The sequence below is a fragment of the Balearica regulorum genome, chromosome 3, assembly GCF_011004875.1.
Source record: "Balearica regulorum gibbericeps isolate bBalReg1 chromosome 3, bBalReg1.pri, whole genome shotgun sequence".
NCBI lineage: Eukaryota > Metazoa > Chordata > Aves > Gruiformes > Gruidae > Balearica > Balearica regulorum.
The window spans coordinates 108,719,403-108,737,796 of NC_046186.1; the positions used below are offsets into that span (position 1 = coordinate 108,719,403).

An 18,394-nucleotide genomic window follows, 5' to 3' on the forward strand; every position below is an offset into this window, starting at 1 on the left:
TTTGTCAAGTCAATTATTTAAATAAATAATTTTTTAAAAAGGATCCCTTCCAGGGAAGAATTTTTTTTAATGTTGCCTTAGAAGTTTTTAAATCATTGAAGGAAACAAGTTTTTGGGTTGGTTTTTTTTTCCCCTTTGAAAGAATTTCTAGGAAAATTTCATTTTGGGAGAACCAAAGCAGGTATTCCTCCTGGCTTGCCAGGTGCCTATCCACACGACTTCACTTTCTGCAGCAGAGGAGTGGTTCCTAGACAGATAGCTTGCAAGCCATCTTTTTGATGTTCCTGATAACATATTTCAGGGTTGTTTTTTTTAAAACAACTGTGGAAAACTTGATCCTAATAAAGTATGCCTTTCTTTGGCAATGTTCCAAAGCCGTTATCACTGAGTAACCCCTAATAGCTCAATGTAGTGCGTGGAATTTTAATAACGGGCAACCTTAATGGGGGTTACTTTTTTAAATACAAGCTCCATAATCAATTTGAGTATGTAAATTTAGTGCTTCATGCCAGAAGCAGCTGCATTTTAGTTCTGCCTGCTTTATGGAGCATGTGAATCCTACTGAAATCTTTAGGTGGCATGTCAGCAAAGAATGCTATTACTTATAGCATTTAGCACGTTACCTTTTGTCCATTTTATTTATTTGGAGTACTGCTGAATTGAGCTGCATGTCCTTCTTTTCAGCCTATCTAGGACAGGGAAATCTGCTGGAGAATGTACATTATTTTGGTTATTTACATTGCTCTCCACAAAGACTAGTTGTATTAAGGGGTTTATTGCACTGTCCATATGTAACAGTGATCTCTAAGCTCCAACAAGGAACACCCTGACATTGTGCTGAAAGTGCGAGGCATGTTCGGACAGAATGCACTTGTTCTGCTGCTGCTGTGTGGAATGCATCTTGGTATATCTCTAAGAATGAAAAGAAAGATTTTCAATTCCCCAAAACAAAAAAGTAAATGGGACAGAAGTCATTCAAATCCAAAGTGCTTTGGGAATTCATTGCAACAAATTTAATGACAGACTACGGGAGATACTCAGCTCCCTTGAAGAAAGTATATGAATTCTTCTCTTGGGCGGGCTTGAAGGAGAACCATAGGTGATGGACAGTCAGCTGAGTGAAAGGATAATGTTGGCTGAGTGAGCTCATACTAATACTGGGCACCGTTCTGCAGATGACAGATGTCAGTCGCTCAGGCTATTAAGATATATTGCAAGCAAAAGAAGGAATAAATCTCCCATTTTGTTTATTCCCCTGCTCTGCTTACAGGACACAGTTTATAAATAATACCACCTACCACCAGGGAATAAAATCACTTGTTCTTTTTGCATTTGGTTGAAACTGCTAAGCCTTTTGCACACAGCTGAAGATGTGTACTGTGTCCTTTTACGAGAAGGAAGGTGGTGACGAGCAGCCAAGGGTGGCACCTTAGGCTTAGAGAAAATACGGAAAGCAATAAGAAAAGATTAATCTAAATCTAATTTTTCTGCAGCTGTTAGAAGCCTTTGGGCACCTTAGCTACTTGGATATCCTAATGTCACTGAAGCACCTAAAAATTGGGTGAATCTGGGGAAGAAACATCTAAGAAACAGTAACAAGCCCGCAGCCTAATTTTTCTAAGCTTTTGAAGACCATATACACAATTGAAAAATAAATAAAGGCGCATAGACAATCTTAGGAAATTAAGCTACTGTTTTCATAGATGGGTGCAGGTGTGGATCTAAATTAGTTGCCAGCAGGAGCTTGAAGAAGGTATAAGTTTGAGGTTGGGATTTGCTTTTGATCATTGGGAATTCTATTTTTTGAGTTCTTTAATTGTGAAAAAGATGGTACTTTTACTGCATTTGAACTGAAAAAAATAACAGCCTATTTGGGATTGAATGAAGAATTAAAATTAGAAAAAATATTCAGATGCTGGTAAAATTCTGCAATTTTTTAAATTCTAAATTTAAAAATTTAAAAATTCTAGATTCATATCCCATTTAAATAAGATTTGTTGAGTTGAAACAACTCTATCATCACAGTGTCTTAATTGTGCTCCACAATTTCCATTCTTCATTCAACAGTGCAGCAGATTAGAAAATCGAAGTGTTTTGTCACTTGAATATCTTCACATTTCCTGGTTCCGGTCACATAATCAGTCTTGATTGGATTAGCTTGATAGAAAAAGGAAAGCCCTTACAAATTGAGGGGTTTCATTTGGTTTGGGTTGGTCTTTTTGGGGGGAGGGGTTGGTTTGCTTTTTTTTTTTTTAAATGCACAGGATTGGCCAAAACTGTAATTGGTGCATCTCTTATCCTTGCTGTAGTTCATCACCACTGTTCTTCTCATGCACTCCATCCTCTGGCTTTAATTCTTTAAGGGCTTCTTAGCACTTTGCGTGAGCTAAGTCCTTTTTATTTTTTTTTTCCAGAAAGTTTTCCTGAACCATAGAATTAGATTCTAATCAGAAAGTCCCTACAGTCAATAGAAAGGCTGCTTGGACTTCTATAGGTTTTGGATGAGGACAGTTAACAGGCATTGCCCATCATCCTACAGCCCATTGACTTTCAATTACTGTCTTAAATGTGAAGCAGATTGTTTTTGTCAGTGTGTAAAACCTAAACTATTGATTGTCTAATTTTCTTTCTTACAACTTACTGTTTAAATAAGTGCAGTATCCAAAGCAAAAAAAAAAAATTACAAATTGCAGAGAAGTAATATATTAATTTAATAATGTCAGTTAAGAATTTGTTCCTTCTACAAGTAGAGTAATTGGTACAGTGGCATTTTATAGTTGATGGTAATTTCTAGTAATAAAAATAGAGTTCATTTCCTAAGTAATGTATCGACTTATTAATGATATTTAATGGGTTTCTTACTGATTTTTATTGCAGTTGTAAATTAATTAATTTGCTAACTTATTTCCAGAAGTCTTAATTAAAAGTACTTAATAGTAAGCACAAGTAATTGACAAGACATTGTTTTACTTAGTAGTGTTCGATTTACCAATTCTAAGTAACTTTTTAAGTAAGGGGAGTGGATATCAAATGCTTCTAAAACATGTTAAAGGTTTAATGATGCTCCGAGGCTGTTAAAAACAGTTATTTCAGACACTCAGCCTGTCCAACAGGAAGCACTTAGCTTTCAAGTTTTCAAGCTCAGTAAGCAACATAAAAAACATATTTATTTTTGACTATGTGTTGTTGATTAAGTTAATGCTTCTGTCCACTCAGCAATAGCTTTTTTCAGTGAATACTTGAAAGCACATAGAAATACACTCATTACCTTCAGAGCCGGTAAGTAGTTAGTTCTGTAACGATCTCATGGTTATAATACGTATGCAAATTTCTGAAAGTTGAAGTTAAGGTTGTACTAAAAGCAAAGTCCTTGATCCAAAGCAGAGGACCTCTCAAGAAAGGAAAAATTTTGAAGACCTGAAAGTGATTTTGCTGGAAAAAGAGATAGGGAAGAGTAAGAACATGGACTTGCAACATGTATGAAGAAAAGTGAGCAACTGACATAAAATTTTTCATGATTCTGTTTGATAAATAGTCTAGCAACAGATTTATGAATCAACTGCAGAAAATCAATAAGGGCTTTCTCCAAACAGGATTACTTATGTATCTGAATCATTACTAAAATGATGGTTTTGTGTATTCAGACAAAACACGAATATGTATCATTTCAGTTTTCCCACGTCTGCTCACTTTCTGCAGTTTGTCTTATAAATTAATTTGCTGACGGGATGTCGTGGTTAACTGAACTTAATGAAATACCAGTGAGCCACTTTTTGAAAACGAGTTCTTGATGCTTCCTACTGGAAAATTGCCTAGAAAAGTTAACCTCTTCCAAACCTACAACTGAAATAGTTTCAGCGTATCCAGTAGAATCATAGAACGGCTCCGGTTGGAAGGGACCACAAAAAAACATCTGGTCCAACCTTTCCTGGGAGAGGGAACCTAGGTGAAGATTATCTAGCACCCTGACCAGCTGCATCTTGAAGATCTCCAGTGATGGAGACTCCACCACGTCCCTGGGGAGGTTATTCCAGTGATTGATTGTTCTCGCTGTAAAATATTTAAACACAGGTTTCTAAGTGTTCCACTTAGTCTCACATGACACACTTACAGCTAATTTAGATATTAATCATTAATTCATAAAAAATGTTGTATAACTTTTAAGTAAGTTTGACTTGAGTAAAATTGCAAGATGTTTACAGAAGATTTATGGAGCAACTAAATTGTGTCAATTTTTTTTTTAATTAATTATTTGCTTAGTTGTAATTATGGAACAGTGGAGAGGAGACATGCACCTTCAGTGGAACCAGCTGTGTCATCTTATATGGTCTGGAGATCTACTGCTGCCCTGAAATTCAGGGGAACAAGTGAACAGAACCGTGAGCACAGTCAGTATTGTGCCGTTGTTATAAACCTGAAAAATAGACATAATTGAAAAAAAAAAAAAAAGTCTTACCTTTCAGAAGTAGTTGTTTCTATTTGAAGTTTAGGACCAACATTTACCATAATACTTACTTGGCCTATCCAGGTAATTTTATGTAAAGGAAACTGAAGAATTTCCTTTGGCATTAATGCCATGGTTAAGGAGCTTGCCAAGCCAGAGGATAGATCCAGAGTTAATTGAAGTCAATGGGAATTATTCAGTATGTTTAGATGAAGTTCTGAGTATCCTTCATTTAAAAAAAAATAATCAGGCAGATTGGCTGCATTTTCCTTGGAGTGGCCTATGCTATTCATACAGTTCCACTGCATTGGTTTTCCTGTGGATCTAATTTCACTAAGTAGGCATTTGGAAAAGCCTTACTATTTTAAGAACGTTTGCCTCCAAATGCTTTGGCAACCACCTTCCTCCCCATTCACCTCTGCTTCCCCATGAGGTGTGACTGATTATTCTGACTTCAGGTTGTGTGCCAAAAACCATCTCTAACCTACTAGTGGTTTAATCCCATAGGGATCTTGTGTTGGAGAAAAAACTGCTTTACAGATGAGTGTGGTGGCTGTAGCAAAGTTAAATCATTTTAAGGTAATTCCAAAGTGAAAATTATTTCACTTGTGGTTTGTGCCCATTTAAGTAAAATAAATTTAATGCACTTGTTATGGGCCTTATCTTTGTTTTCATTTTTCATTTTCATCTTTTTTAAATTGTTATAGTAACCCTAGGAATAAAAAACTAAGCAAATTTAGCCTTAATATTGCTTCTAGAAAAGGCACCGTAACTCAATTAGTGGTAAAGAAGCTTCTTACAGTAATGAATTAGTGATTATGCATTTCTGTTGCTGACTGTGAACACCTACTTCTTGTGGAGCCAAATTTAGACAGTGATGGTTATGTTAAATAATTTAATCTATTTGCAACATTAGAGTACTCACCAAAGGGGGGGTAACTAACCTGAATATCTGGAGCATTTTTCTTTCATAGAAAAGAATTGTCTGTCATGCCAGTATGTTGGTGAATGGGACCTTGTGTTCTGTTGTTTTATTTAGTAATCAACTGATGATATATTTGTTTTTGTAAGATAGGAGGAGGGAGGTATAAAGAAATGTTTTAGATGGTGTGGTAACGCTTGTAAAATTGGCCTTTAAAATTAATGCATTCATACAGAAGGCGGAAAGGCTAGAATCTGCCATGGCAGGACCGAAGTTGGGTGTTTCTTAGACAAAGTTACTGTCTTACCAGAGTGGGCAGGTTCATCTCTAATTCAAAAAAGGTCAGGTGATTTGGGTTAAGAAACTGGATTGAGAAATCTCAGCCTTTAAAATCCGAGCTTTAATAATCAAAAGAGAAGGGCCTGCTCGTAAGAGGTACTGGAAACTGCTTGAGACACACTGCAAATCCCTCAGTTCCCCTGCAAATGTTGGCAGTTGTGGGTCTTAAGTACTTTTTAACACCTTGAAGAATTGGCCAATACATTATCTTTTTAATGCTGTATATGATTTTTATCCTGACCTTCTCCCTTAATTAAGGCTTATTTCAACAGGGGAGCCATTGATTCAGTGAAAGAAAATGAACTCTGTAATCTGCTTTCCCCAAATTGAACTTATTTTTATTACTATTAATTGCTGCCACTTAGTTCTTGTGATGTTTTAACTGCTTGGATTTATTGAAACAATCGTAGGATTCACTATTATCACTTGAGAAATGGGGAGGACAATGATGATTTACAGATGACCCAATGATTTTAAACCAGTATTACTCCAGATTTGAAGATTTATGCAAGCTCATTCCATTGTGTAAGTAGATGATAATCTCTCTCTCCCTTTTTCTCTCCATAATAAACCCCTACATTTTCGAAAGACTGCTAGCCTGTAACAGAGGGAATGCAGAACCTTGATTTTGCTAAAACAAAGTCAGGGGTAGTTTTACTCTGAGTTTTGTTTTATATAGATCCATGAAGTTCCTTGTTAGCTGTAGGAAAGGTTTTTGATTTAAACAGGACTGAAGTTTGAAGATGTTAAGACCTGGCTATGCAACTTGATTCATGTTTGTGAAGAATTACAGTGGTCTTTGAGAAGAGGTGAGAGACAGCAAGGGAAGCTTACAAAGGCAGAACAGAAGAGGGAGATGATTAAGCACAAAGGATAGGAGTCAGACTGCATGAGCAAAAGAATAAACGAGAGATGGCAATAAACCAGCAACACTGAAAACAAATGACAGGATATCAGGCAGGAATAATTGGTCTAGATAGTGGAAATGATTAAAGAGTTTGACCAGTTAGAAAGTGATTGGAATAAACATTTGCCATCCAATTAATTAACTAGAGCAATCAAACTTAATCAGATAGCCACTCAATCAACCAGACTGAACTAACTAGATGGGTAATCTGTTGAACCGGCAATGAAACCAAGTGAGACTGAGGGAAATTCAGTAAATTGTGAAAATTGAATGAAATGCAAAAGGATTAATCAATTAACATTTAAAATTATCAAATGCAAAGATAAATATGTGGCATGTTCGAGTGGAAGCTAGTCCCTTTTTCTGACATTACTCACCAGAGCCTGAGTAGCATTGACGAGTAAAATAATTTTTGGAAGATGAAGAAAAAGAATGAGGAAAAGATGGGACCAGAAGGAAAGATGATTTTCTGCGTGTGCTTCCAGGTTGTAGAAGACAAAATAATGTCAGCAGCAAAAACCTTTTTTTTTTTAAAAGCCTGCATAAGTGTCATACGTATCAACACTGGATTCTGAGGTACCACTGCTCTGTAGTGGTGCAACGCAAAGAAGATGGAGAAAAGGCATAATTCCTTCTCTTTCTTTACCACAGTGAAGAGTTCTTCAGATTTGGCTCAGGGCACTTCTATACCTTGAGGCTTATCTTCTGAAGTATTCAAGTTCAGCTTGTTTCTCATTACAAATCTGCCCCAGTCTTGCTATAAGACCCTCTCTAGCTCTTCCTTTTCTTATCCAAAACCTTCCTCTCTTTGCCTCAGGGAGCCCTGCTTGCTTTGCCCTGCTGTTCTGTTTCCACATGGTCTGCTACAGCCAGCTTTCTTAGCAGACCAATTGCTGCACCAAACGACAGACATTGTTTAATAATTCTGCACTGTAACTAGTATGGGAGAGGTGTAGCACGTTGGAGCCAGCGATGATGGATACAGTGAAGTAGACACTCTGCAATAGAGCAACTGAAACCAAAAAGCCTCAACCTTTAATTCCAAATCAAATCCATAATACATAAATAGAATTGCCAACTGACTAAACCAGATGCATTGATTTTTCCCCTGAAAAATTTAAGAATCTGTAACGGGGGATGAAATCTTTCTGAAAAGGAGCACACACCCTTTCAAAAAATGAGACTCCTTTATGCTGTATTTGGAAACGCACAACCAGTAGCTGCACACCAGAATCTCGGTCAGGATCATTAAACCTGTATGTTGTGATTCTTTTACTTCGAAGTCATGAAAAACGTGGGGAAAGAGAGGAACTTTCAAAAGCTGCCAAGTAACTTAGGAGCACAAATTAATGGGAACTGTGCTCCTTAGTCCCCCAGGAGTTTTCAGAAATGCCATCATTACTGAATTGCGCTGAGGCATGCCTTCCACCTGTGAGGATGAGAAAGGACAGGCTGTGCACTGTGCTTCCATGGAGGCAGTTTTACGGAGTACCTCGATAAATGAGGCATACAGGGCTTTTATGAATTGAGCCTTTGAAAGCCCTGCTAGTGAGGCATATTGATCCAGAAGTCACACACGGATGGCAAGATCTTAAATTACCAGTCAAGTTTTATTACATGAAAGAAATTTTAAGAATACCTTTTTCTCCCCCCTCTTCTTTAAATGATTGCCAGATGAAGTGCTGAAGTTTTGTACAACTGGGAGATTGCAAGCACTTAAATGAGTCAGCTGGATTCTGGGTCTGGTTCCAGATCGAAGTGTATTGTTCGTGGGGCATGATTGATGGAGTATCACCAAATTTGTAAGCAAAATAAGAGGTTTGGGAATGTTTTTCGGATCTACAAGGAAATATCATTTAGTCAGCTCTTACAGAAACATTTATCACGTTCCAAAAATAATAGCAATGGTGGATTTTTCATTTTATGTGAATAGAGATGAACAAAGCAACTATTTTGATACCTAAAAACTTTGAGGGTTGAGAGGCAATCTGTCTGGTTCTGTGAGATGATGGTTTGCAGCATACTGGGATCTAAGCTGTTGTGGTTGATTTGTGCGAGCCACAATCTAGAGTAAATGATTTTGTGGAGACTACAGCAGTGAATATTCCATGCACTTAAGCCTGAATTATGTATTGGATTGTTAAGATGTCATTTAGAGCTGTAAGCAACAACTGCATAAATCTAGCATCGTGTTATGCAGTACAAAAAAAGATTAATATGAAAAGGATGAAATTTCAATATTTCTTTAATAATATCACCATTGCTATTGATTTATAGAAAGTCACTGTTGATTCTTTAAGCACCTCATGGAATAACAGTGTATGTTCATGTGTTTATGAACATATGTTAATGAAACCATAACAAAAAGAAAGCAATCACTCTAAGATTAGAAACACTAAGTGTAAAGTTTTGACAACAGTATTAACTCAACAGGCAATTTTATTGTACACATCAGTAACAAAACAGTAGTAAAGTGACTCACCTGTCCACAAAAGTTGCCAAGACAGCAAAGTAACCGAAGTGTTTACTGCATGCGAGCTGTTTCCCAAAGTAAAAGTGAGTAACTATGAAGTTAGTTGGGTGGAGCTTCTGCTAGTGAAAGTTGTAAAGCACATTGTGTATCATGCCGTTAATTGTTGGAGCTTCGACTACTTGCATCAGCTGAAGATCTGTCCCTATATATTTATCAAAGCTTTTGAGAAAGGAAGAGCCTAGCAAGAAGTCTGATAGGAACATCGCTGATTTGGACTTCAGTTTCTTTGTCATTGCTGGGCTCTTCACAGCCAACAGAAAAGTTTGGTTTGGAAAACAGAAGACTTAGGTTTAGGCTGTAGCTGTTCTTTCATTGTAGGTAAGGGAGGCTGGAGCTATCGCTTAGTGTTTGCAATGATACATATTACTGTAAACTTACATGGATTTTTAAAAAATTGGATTGCAAAATATATTTTGTACAAAGTATACTTTCTAAAAATATAACTTGCAAGTGATTAAGACAAATGAGAAATGCAAAATAACCTTTCCTATTGTATGTTGGAAAAATGTTCTTCTCCAAGAGATGTTTGACCTGCTCATCTTTGCACAGAGTGCTTTGCAGTGGTCTTCCATGCTTTATGGTGTTTGTCTTCTGTTTCTTCTAATTTCATCTTTGGAGCACCTCCAACTTCCTCTGCTCCCAAGTGAAATCAGGCAATTTCTCTCATTTGGATAAACCTATTCCTTCTCTTTCCCTTTAGTCATAAAACATTCCTGCCTATCTAATCTCATCACTAAACCTGTAGAGCAATTACTACTCCATTATAAGTTTATATATTGTAGCAAGTAGTCTTCATCTTAATTGTTGATTGGTAGAATGTGAGCTAATTTGTGACTTCATGTAGCTCCCCTTAAATTATAATAAATGTGCTTCTACTTGCTGCTTCTGTTACTAGCAGTACTAGACATCAGCAGTGTGTGTAATGCATTACAGTTGTCTTTCTCAAGTATAATAGCAGTCAGAGCATTCTCTGTTTCATATTATTTTTGACTTTTCAAGTAAACAGTGCATTCCTTTCCTGGACAATTAGGGTAATTGCTGAAATGAAAACGAAGTGTCATGACCAAGCAGGATGCCACCAAATGGAAGTCAGCCACGCAAAATTACTCCTCCTACACTGCAAGCCCACAGTGATACCATTCTGTAAATACTACGGAGGAGTTTATTACTGGTTCCATTTATTCATATTGCTATACCATCTCAGAGCAGTACTCATAGGTGAGTCTAGTCTCTGCTGTGCACTGAGTACAAGCAAAGGACAAAGAAATTAGATTGTGAATTCCTTAGCAGAAATACAAAAGCAAGCAGCAACAGATGAATAAAGATGACCAAAGCCCTTTGGTCAGGCCACACTGAGTGAGCATTAGATTAGCTGACACCTGGGATGGAATTAGTTGGGAGGAAATGGAAACAATTTTAAATAGCCCTTTCATTGATCTTGGAAATGAGAGAGAAGTAGTGAGTGAACAGAATCATGCCATGTGTGGCAGCAGTTCACTGGTGGATCTCTAACAAGTTTACGTTGAGGGATTTGACTGATGAAACAGGAAAGAGTAGACTTGCTGTCAACTTTGAGTTTTTAGTTAATGGTAGGCTTTGCCTAAGCTGTGACCGTGTCGGTATAATTGAGCGCTGTCTCTGGGGTCTCCTCTTTAGAAAATTGCACTCATTCTGAAAGTTACTCAGGCAGAGAGCTTGGTCATGGCAGAACTTCACTGTTTGCCTAAGGAATCTTGCTGTACTTGTGTGGGTTTTACTAAGTGCCAAGCGTTCACACAGCATGCATACGAAAGGCATTAGATGAAATGAAGACAGTTTCTTTTCCAGTTTACAAAGCCAAGCAATGGACTCTTGTCCCTTTCTCCTTATTTCTTTGTCTTAACAGTGTATGGGAGACCTCTTTTTTTAACACATCTACATTCTGCTGATGCAGCTGCTTTTTTTAGCATTTGAACGAAGGCCAGAAAATATTTTCAGCTGATAGCAGACAAAAAAAATCTTCTCCTAAACTCCAACTTGCAAAGCCAATTCCCAAGCAGTTCAGCACAATTCTCAGTCTAGACTCAACTGAACTGTCAGGGAATAAAATCTGTATAATAAACCAGTCATCTAATTCACAACATCACGAGATTCAATCTCCCTAGGCAAGATTTAGTTCAGACATTCAGATGCTTTGTTGTATGAAGTTAGACAAGGTGGTATTCATCTTTTGTGACTTCAGCTATCTGAAAGTTAGGCATCATGTCAAAGCTAGTCTCTAGGGTCCCTCTGTAGTCAACAGAGAGAAAAAGAGGCACTTCAGAGAGCAATTCATTCCACCTTTAACATCATAGCATCATCAGAGTGTCAGAAAGGGGACAATGCTTTGCTTGAAGAATTGTAGGCTAGAATTTCTAACAGAACTATCCTTTTAAAGCCAGTGGGTGCTTTAATACCTGTAATCTATAAAGTCTGCCCACCAATTCCTCGCTTTCAAATGAATAGTGTCAGGCAAGGAATCTTTAACAAACAGATTCTCTATTGAACATCCTCAACACTCACTGGTTAGCATGCTAGATAAATCATTTTATAGTAATTATTTTGCAGGAGTTTATTCAGAGTCTGTTAGAATAAACCCTGAAAAAAATTAAATGGCTGTTGAGTGCAAGATTAATAGTGCTATGCAGGAATACTTTACAATATCAGCAATACCAATACAAGCTTCATTTGTGCAGCTTTGATAGGATGCTTCCAGTCAGACCTAGAAGCCTCTCTGCCCTAAAAACAGAAACACCAGCTGTTCTGGGAAACCTGTGTAAGTTATAAACCAGAAATGTTTACCCTCTGTAGGTATTTATGAATAGGTCTAGAAAAGAAGGTATATTTCTTAAAAACAAACAAACAGTCCTTTCACACAGAAGAACATTCAGATACATAAGTGGTTTGTCAGAAGTGGTTGTTGGTAGAAGCAGAGCTACAGCCAAGAGCCTTCTAATGGAGCCCTGTAGATCATATTGCTTCTCTGCATCCTCAGAAAATCACTTACATGTAAAAGCTTTGATTTTTTTTTTAAATTTTTTTTGTTGACCACATTCCTTTATGGGAGACCTCAATGAAGGCTTTTTGAAAAATCTACTTAAATTGAGTTGCGTTTGGACATCGGATCCCATGCTGCTTTCCAAAGGGTGGTAACAGAACATCCACGTTATTTTTTCAGTTACTTCCTTACCAGTAGGTGCAATTTCTCTCTCTTGCATTATCTTGTTTATTTTTATTACCCTTGTGAATGAGTCTGTCACTTCTGTTTAAGCAGAAGCGGTAACTCAATCCCTTAATAAAGCCTTAAACAACATTGCTTCTAAATGAGGTTAAGATCTGTATTATATGCAGCATTTGCCTTGAACCTAAATTCATCCTACTTCTGCAAGGATATCTGGTTATATTTAGGAGTTATCCGTTTCAAATCCAGTTCCTAGAGATCATTGAGTTCTAGCCTAAATTTTAACTGACAAGACTTCTAGGCATGATATACCATTAAGAATCATGTCAGGGAATTTCTATTCCATTATGTTAGTATAATCAATGTTTCTTCTTTATGAGGAAAGTTTTAAAGAATTATTTTTTTTCTGAACAGAAAATTGTACCAAGTGTGGAGGTTTTTTGTTATATGTGCATTGTGTTTTAATAATTTTAAATACTGTTCTGCAAAAAAGCTATACATAAACATTCCCTTTTATCTCCATCTTTGATTTAAAGAAGGGTCTGTCTTGTGCAGTTCTAAATTGAGACAGAATTTCCTCTGAACTCAAGCATACTTGCAGTTGCTCTTTTCCATTCTCCTTGTTTTCAAAGGAGGTTTGACCTGAATATCTCAGATAAAGACCAAGCTGTGTTTACGAGTTTTCCCAAAGCTGCAAGGTGATGGGACTTAGCAGCCTGATGTTCCACATTATGCCCCCTTATAAAAAGGAAAAGGGAAATACTTCCTCTTCCATAAATTGCTTTGCATGGAATAGTAAGAATATTATCATGTATCAGAATTATCTCATGTATTAGAATGACATTTTTTAAAAGTGACTAGAGCACAGCCACTGAGTTGTTCCTCTAACTTGTAGCACCGCTGTATTGTGGCTTTGCTCCTCTAGTCTGTAAGCAGATGACAAGAGTCTGTAAGATGTTTTAATGCAGCCTGGAGAGCAGCTGCCATTTGAAAATCAGACAGGTTAACATAAAATCCTTGAGTAGGTAAGAACTGTTGTTCTGGTCTCACTTGTCTGACTTTGCCTGAAATAAATTAGGGAGTACTTGCACATGCTGCTTCATCAGCAGATCAGGAGAGAAAGCAGTCCTGAACAGATGGAGGCAATAACTTCTCCTGCCAATGCAGCTGGACGAGGATGTCTGCCTGCAACCAAAGGGACTTACCTGTACCACAGCTACAAATAACTCCAGGATCTCGTTACAGTCCAGTTTAACTCATTAGTGTTGACAACCGTGAGCAGAAGTGTTGCTGCTAAGGCTAGAGCCTTGCACTGCCTGGGATTTGTGGAAAGGAATACCTTCACCTTGTGAATTTGGGACTGTTTAATTTAAAGTCCTTGGGGTCTGTTGACTCATGGAGAATAACATCTGTAGAAAAGCGTAAGAGAGGGACTTTGCCTTGTTTGCAGTAGTCGGGCCAAATACTTAGATCTCAGGGCCATTCTATGGCATTTCTTGCTGCAGTTTCTTCAAGTAGCACATCTGTATTGCATTGAGTATCAGCAGAACTCAGAGATGGGCATTTCTTGAAAGCACCTTTTTGGAGAAATAAATCACATTTCTAAAGCATCTCTCCACCTTCAAATGTGTGTCCACTGAAAAGAAGCTTGGGTCCAGACTGGGTGCTGGTGGGTTTCTATTGCTATTTTCCACTACAATGAAAAGTAATTTCCACTTGAATTTTGGAAATCTGAGCAGTTATAATACTATCAAGTACTCCAGTGACAAAGTCTGGAAGTAATTTTGGTCAGAAATTGAAAGTTTCTGTTCATAATCTCATCCTAAAGCTGTAATAGATACTCAGTGCTTCACCTATGGAAAATTTAATAACTTAGCATCAAAAATTGTTTGACACCACATATACATTGCTGACTGAAGTTTAGTGATTTATAACATTGCATGTGAGATGTATCTAATTTACTGCATTAATCAGTGAATGCCAAATCAGTTTGCAGATTGCATGTAGATCAGTTTAATCTGTCACCTTAATTGTCAGTGAAATTTTTAATGTTAAGTTTACATTAGCTGTTTTCCATACAGCTTCTCCCTGAGAAAGCAACAGGAGTGTAGTACCTCTGTAGTGCTCACGTGAAACTATGTGAGCTTTGTGGGGTTTTTTTCACTACTCTCCAAATCTGAGGTTCCCTCAGTTTAATCTGTCTTTTGCTAATATTTGCACATTTTAATACATGCCAAATGGAAAGAATGTAATCAGTCCTGTCAGTGGTAACATGCTAAAAAACTCGTCTCTTTGGTGCACTGTCTGAGTGAGTAGATTTCAGGGGACAGGACCAAGCTGAAATGACCCAGGACTTCCTCAGTCAGATGCTGCGTTAGCATGTGGTAATGATTCAAGTGATTTTGTCATCCTCCGTGCTTATGATTAGCATTTAGTGATGTACTCGGTATAGCCTTTCACTTCAGAGCCTCCATGTGTTACCCAAGGGTAAGCAGCATCTCCATTTCTGTTCTAGGTTTGGTAAAAATGCAACTTGTTGGGACAGAGCTAGTCAAAATCCTGGTCAAACTTAGTGAGTGTTTTGACAAAAAAAAAAGGGGGGGAAGAAACTAAATTTTAACACCTTTTCCCTGGACTTTAGGGGTTTTTTTTATTTGAAACTATGTTAAAAGGCATAAAGGAAGGATGAAATATCTGAAATGAAATAAATTTTGAACAGTAACAAGTTTCCTTGTTGGAAAGCTAACCAATATTTTATTTCAGGTCAAATAAAATCTTTTGGAGTAATGCTGAGTAAACATTTTTCTTCTGCAGGGGACATTTTCATTTTATATAGCTCTTAAAAATGAGATTATTTTTTTCTGTGCAAACAAAAATACACTATTCATATAGTGCTAGTTCTAAACAAAAGCAAGGCCACATATTCCACACAAAGTGTTATTTCTTTCTGTCATGGACAGCGAGGTGGAAGCTTGAAGAAGTGAGGAGACTTATCCGAGGTCACAGCGTAAAAGGCAATTTGGAAATCCTGACCATCAGATTCCTCCTTTGATAGGCAGCATTTCTGAAGGTGGTTTGCTAGCAATTCAAGGCCCCTGCACACACAAATGGAGTGCTGGTTTGAAGTACCTCAAAATGGATGCCGGGCTGCTGTGTTTTGGCTGTTTTGTGCTCAGTCCTTGGTTATTTCACTCTTTCTTCCTTTTGTCGGGTATTGGGAAAAGGATGCCAAGCCTTTTATTTCCGAGAATACCCTGGATGAGCTGGTAACTTGGTCTACCTGGAAGAGGCCTAGTGACTGCTGTGCAATACCTTTCACTTCTACTTTTTGCTAATGGAGACAAAGTTGTCCAGACACCTCGGCAGGATTCTCAGTGGACTGAGCAGGAGAGGGAGGTAAAATGGACGTAGAACAGATGAGTTCTCGTAGTGCGGAGAAAACTTGAACTGCTACTGTCTGTGTTGAAAATGTTTCACGCACGGGGGGCAATAATTTGTATTTGCCACCCTATCTTTGCCAGGTCTTAGTTGGCTTAACTGTCCTACTGTCACCGAAATTCGGGAATAAAGAAAACTCCTTAGCACCAATTTAGCATTAAGAAGCAGGCATTTCCTTTTATTGCAGTGCTCGCTGTCAGGAGGATAGTTCCTCAAATCAGACACACCTAACGCTGGTTCTCTTGTCATTTATACACAAATGTTACAAAGTGGTACACTCCCTGTTACAATAGTTGGTTCATATTTCTTCACCTAGTATGCAAACTAGAACGCATGCTCAGTTCCTTTCTCCGCCTCTGTCTTTTGAGTAGGTGGTATATGGGTCGGTGGTCGTGGGGACCCTGGCCCAAATTACCTTTCCCCTCATTTCTCAATACTTCGGTGTTGGTAATTGTTCGCTATATGCCTCAGGAAGATAAGGATGTTGCTGGAGGCAATTAATGTGCTCCCTTTCTGAAAATCATGTACATAAGGACCTTGAAGTGCCTTGTAGCTCCTCCTTTTTCTCATGATGTGTAGCAGGTGCTCATTCTAAGAATCATTAGCCTTCTACCTAAAGTAACAATGAATAGTTTCTTATCACATATAATACAAGTAGACCTTTGTTACATGCCTATCTTTTTGGCTACACAACTGTTCTGCTGAAAACCTTTCAGAGAATGCAGCAACTGTTGCCCATAAAGACCTGCCTGCCATGGTTGCGGAGGCCTCAGCTTTCTGGTTATCTTACTGCCTGTGGGACAGTGGATCATTGATTTTATCCATACTAGATGCTAGGGCAAGGCACTTTTATCATATTTGTGATACTTTGTTGACAGACTGTTCAAAATTATATTGCTCACTAAAAAGGAGCGGTGATTACCTGTAGGATGGGAAAGAAGGGCATGGTCAAAGAAGAGTAGAGAGCCTTTTCTGTAACTACTGCTGCATAAAAGTCCTACTGCTGTTTATTGAGAAATCCTGGAAAAGGAGGCAAGTAATTTTTTCCTGGTTTAAGTACAAATTCCAGGGCAGTTGATTTTGTTGCTAGTATTTCACTAAATTTTCTGAATGTAGATTCCCTGTGCACTGTAGTTTACATTCCAGGCTTTGAGGTAGTGCAGTGATGTGAGTAGTTGGCCAGTGACATTCATTATAGCTGGTGAACTGCATCCACATCCCATTAAGTTAAAGCCCCAGGAGGGCTGGAAGTCAGGTACTTTAACTGTTCTCTTTGTAAAAAATATATAGTGGGTATCTAACACCTTTGCACTCGGTATAACTTAACTATACCGTGGAGAGGAGCATGGACAGCTGAGGATAAATGGGAGTACAAGTAGAGAGCAACCAGTGGATCACAGTAAAAAACAAGAAGAGTTTGTGTTCCCTAAGATGGCTGACCTCCCCAAGCTGGCCGCTGCTAAGAGAGAAGGCTTGATGAAATGCGTATGAAAACTAACGTTAATCATTATTTGGTCTTTTAAATTGATGCTTCAAGACACGTCTAGATACATGTAAATGTAAAGGACATTTTAGGTCTCACCTAGTCCATTTTATGGCCAAAAGAAAGCTTGGTGGTTCTTTTTTATTATTCAGTGTGTTTGTGCAGTTTGTACTGTTGATTGAGTCCTGTCCAGTACAGCTTGTTAACTGTAACCCTCTCCTAAACTAATGGGGTTTTTTCCAACACCTCCTTTGAAATGGTGTCACAACCCAGTAGATCTTTGGTGGAGAATATACAGAATTTCTTTATTTCCTGAAATTGGTTTATAGATCCTTATATGCCTAATTGTTTTTTGATTCCAAGTCAGAATACTATGCATGTATGGCTGAGTTGGATTATGTATGTTATTTCCATGTGCTCTGTTCCTCTTCTGGACCTTCCCATAATTATTCATGCGTAGCCTACTACCCCTGTTTGCCACAAAACCAGACAAACTCCATTTACTTTGCAGTGGGGTTAGCAATCCCTGTTTCATATTCTCTATTACTTGTTTTGTACCCAAATGTTTATGTTTGCTAGGTCTTGATGAAGAATGAACAGTAAGCTGTATATATGTCCTCCTGCTTCTCTGTTTTGTATAATGAATCGTTTTGCAGTTGTAAAGGATTTAGTTATAAAGGATTTGTCTGCCAGGAAGAGGTACATTTGCATTGTATAAATAGATTTATCTAGAGTCAACAAAGTGTTACGCTTTGTTGAAACCTACCCAGCTGGGAGGAGCATTTTACATAATAACAGCAGTAGCAAATTTGTGAGAATTTAATACTATTGCTGACAATAGTTAAAAGAGATTAATTAATGGTCAACTGAATCAGTTAGCAAAATGAGGAGGAAGAGGGGTTGGAAGAACCTTGAAGGGGAGCTTTCACTCAACAGAAAGCCTGTTGACAAAGTGGATATAAAGGAATATTTTGGGTTGTCATACATTTTATGGTTCCAAATTTGAAGATGAGAACTGTAAAAGAAATGACTGTCAGTTCTGAGTAATTGTGTAAAATCTGAGAGTTTGATTGCAGTCTCTACTCATCGAAGGCTAAAGATCTTAAAGAAAACCTAGAATCATAGAGAG

At 37.8% G+C, this 18,394-nt stretch overlaps 1 protein-coding gene across 1 annotated transcript in view; it reads left to right on the plus strand.

The window, feature by feature from the left end:
- The window catches only part of ALK (ALK receptor tyrosine kinase), a 321,448-nt gene that overhangs the window by 213,465 nt on the left and 89,589 nt on the right, over window positions 1-18,394 (plus strand). The window lies entirely within an intron of this gene.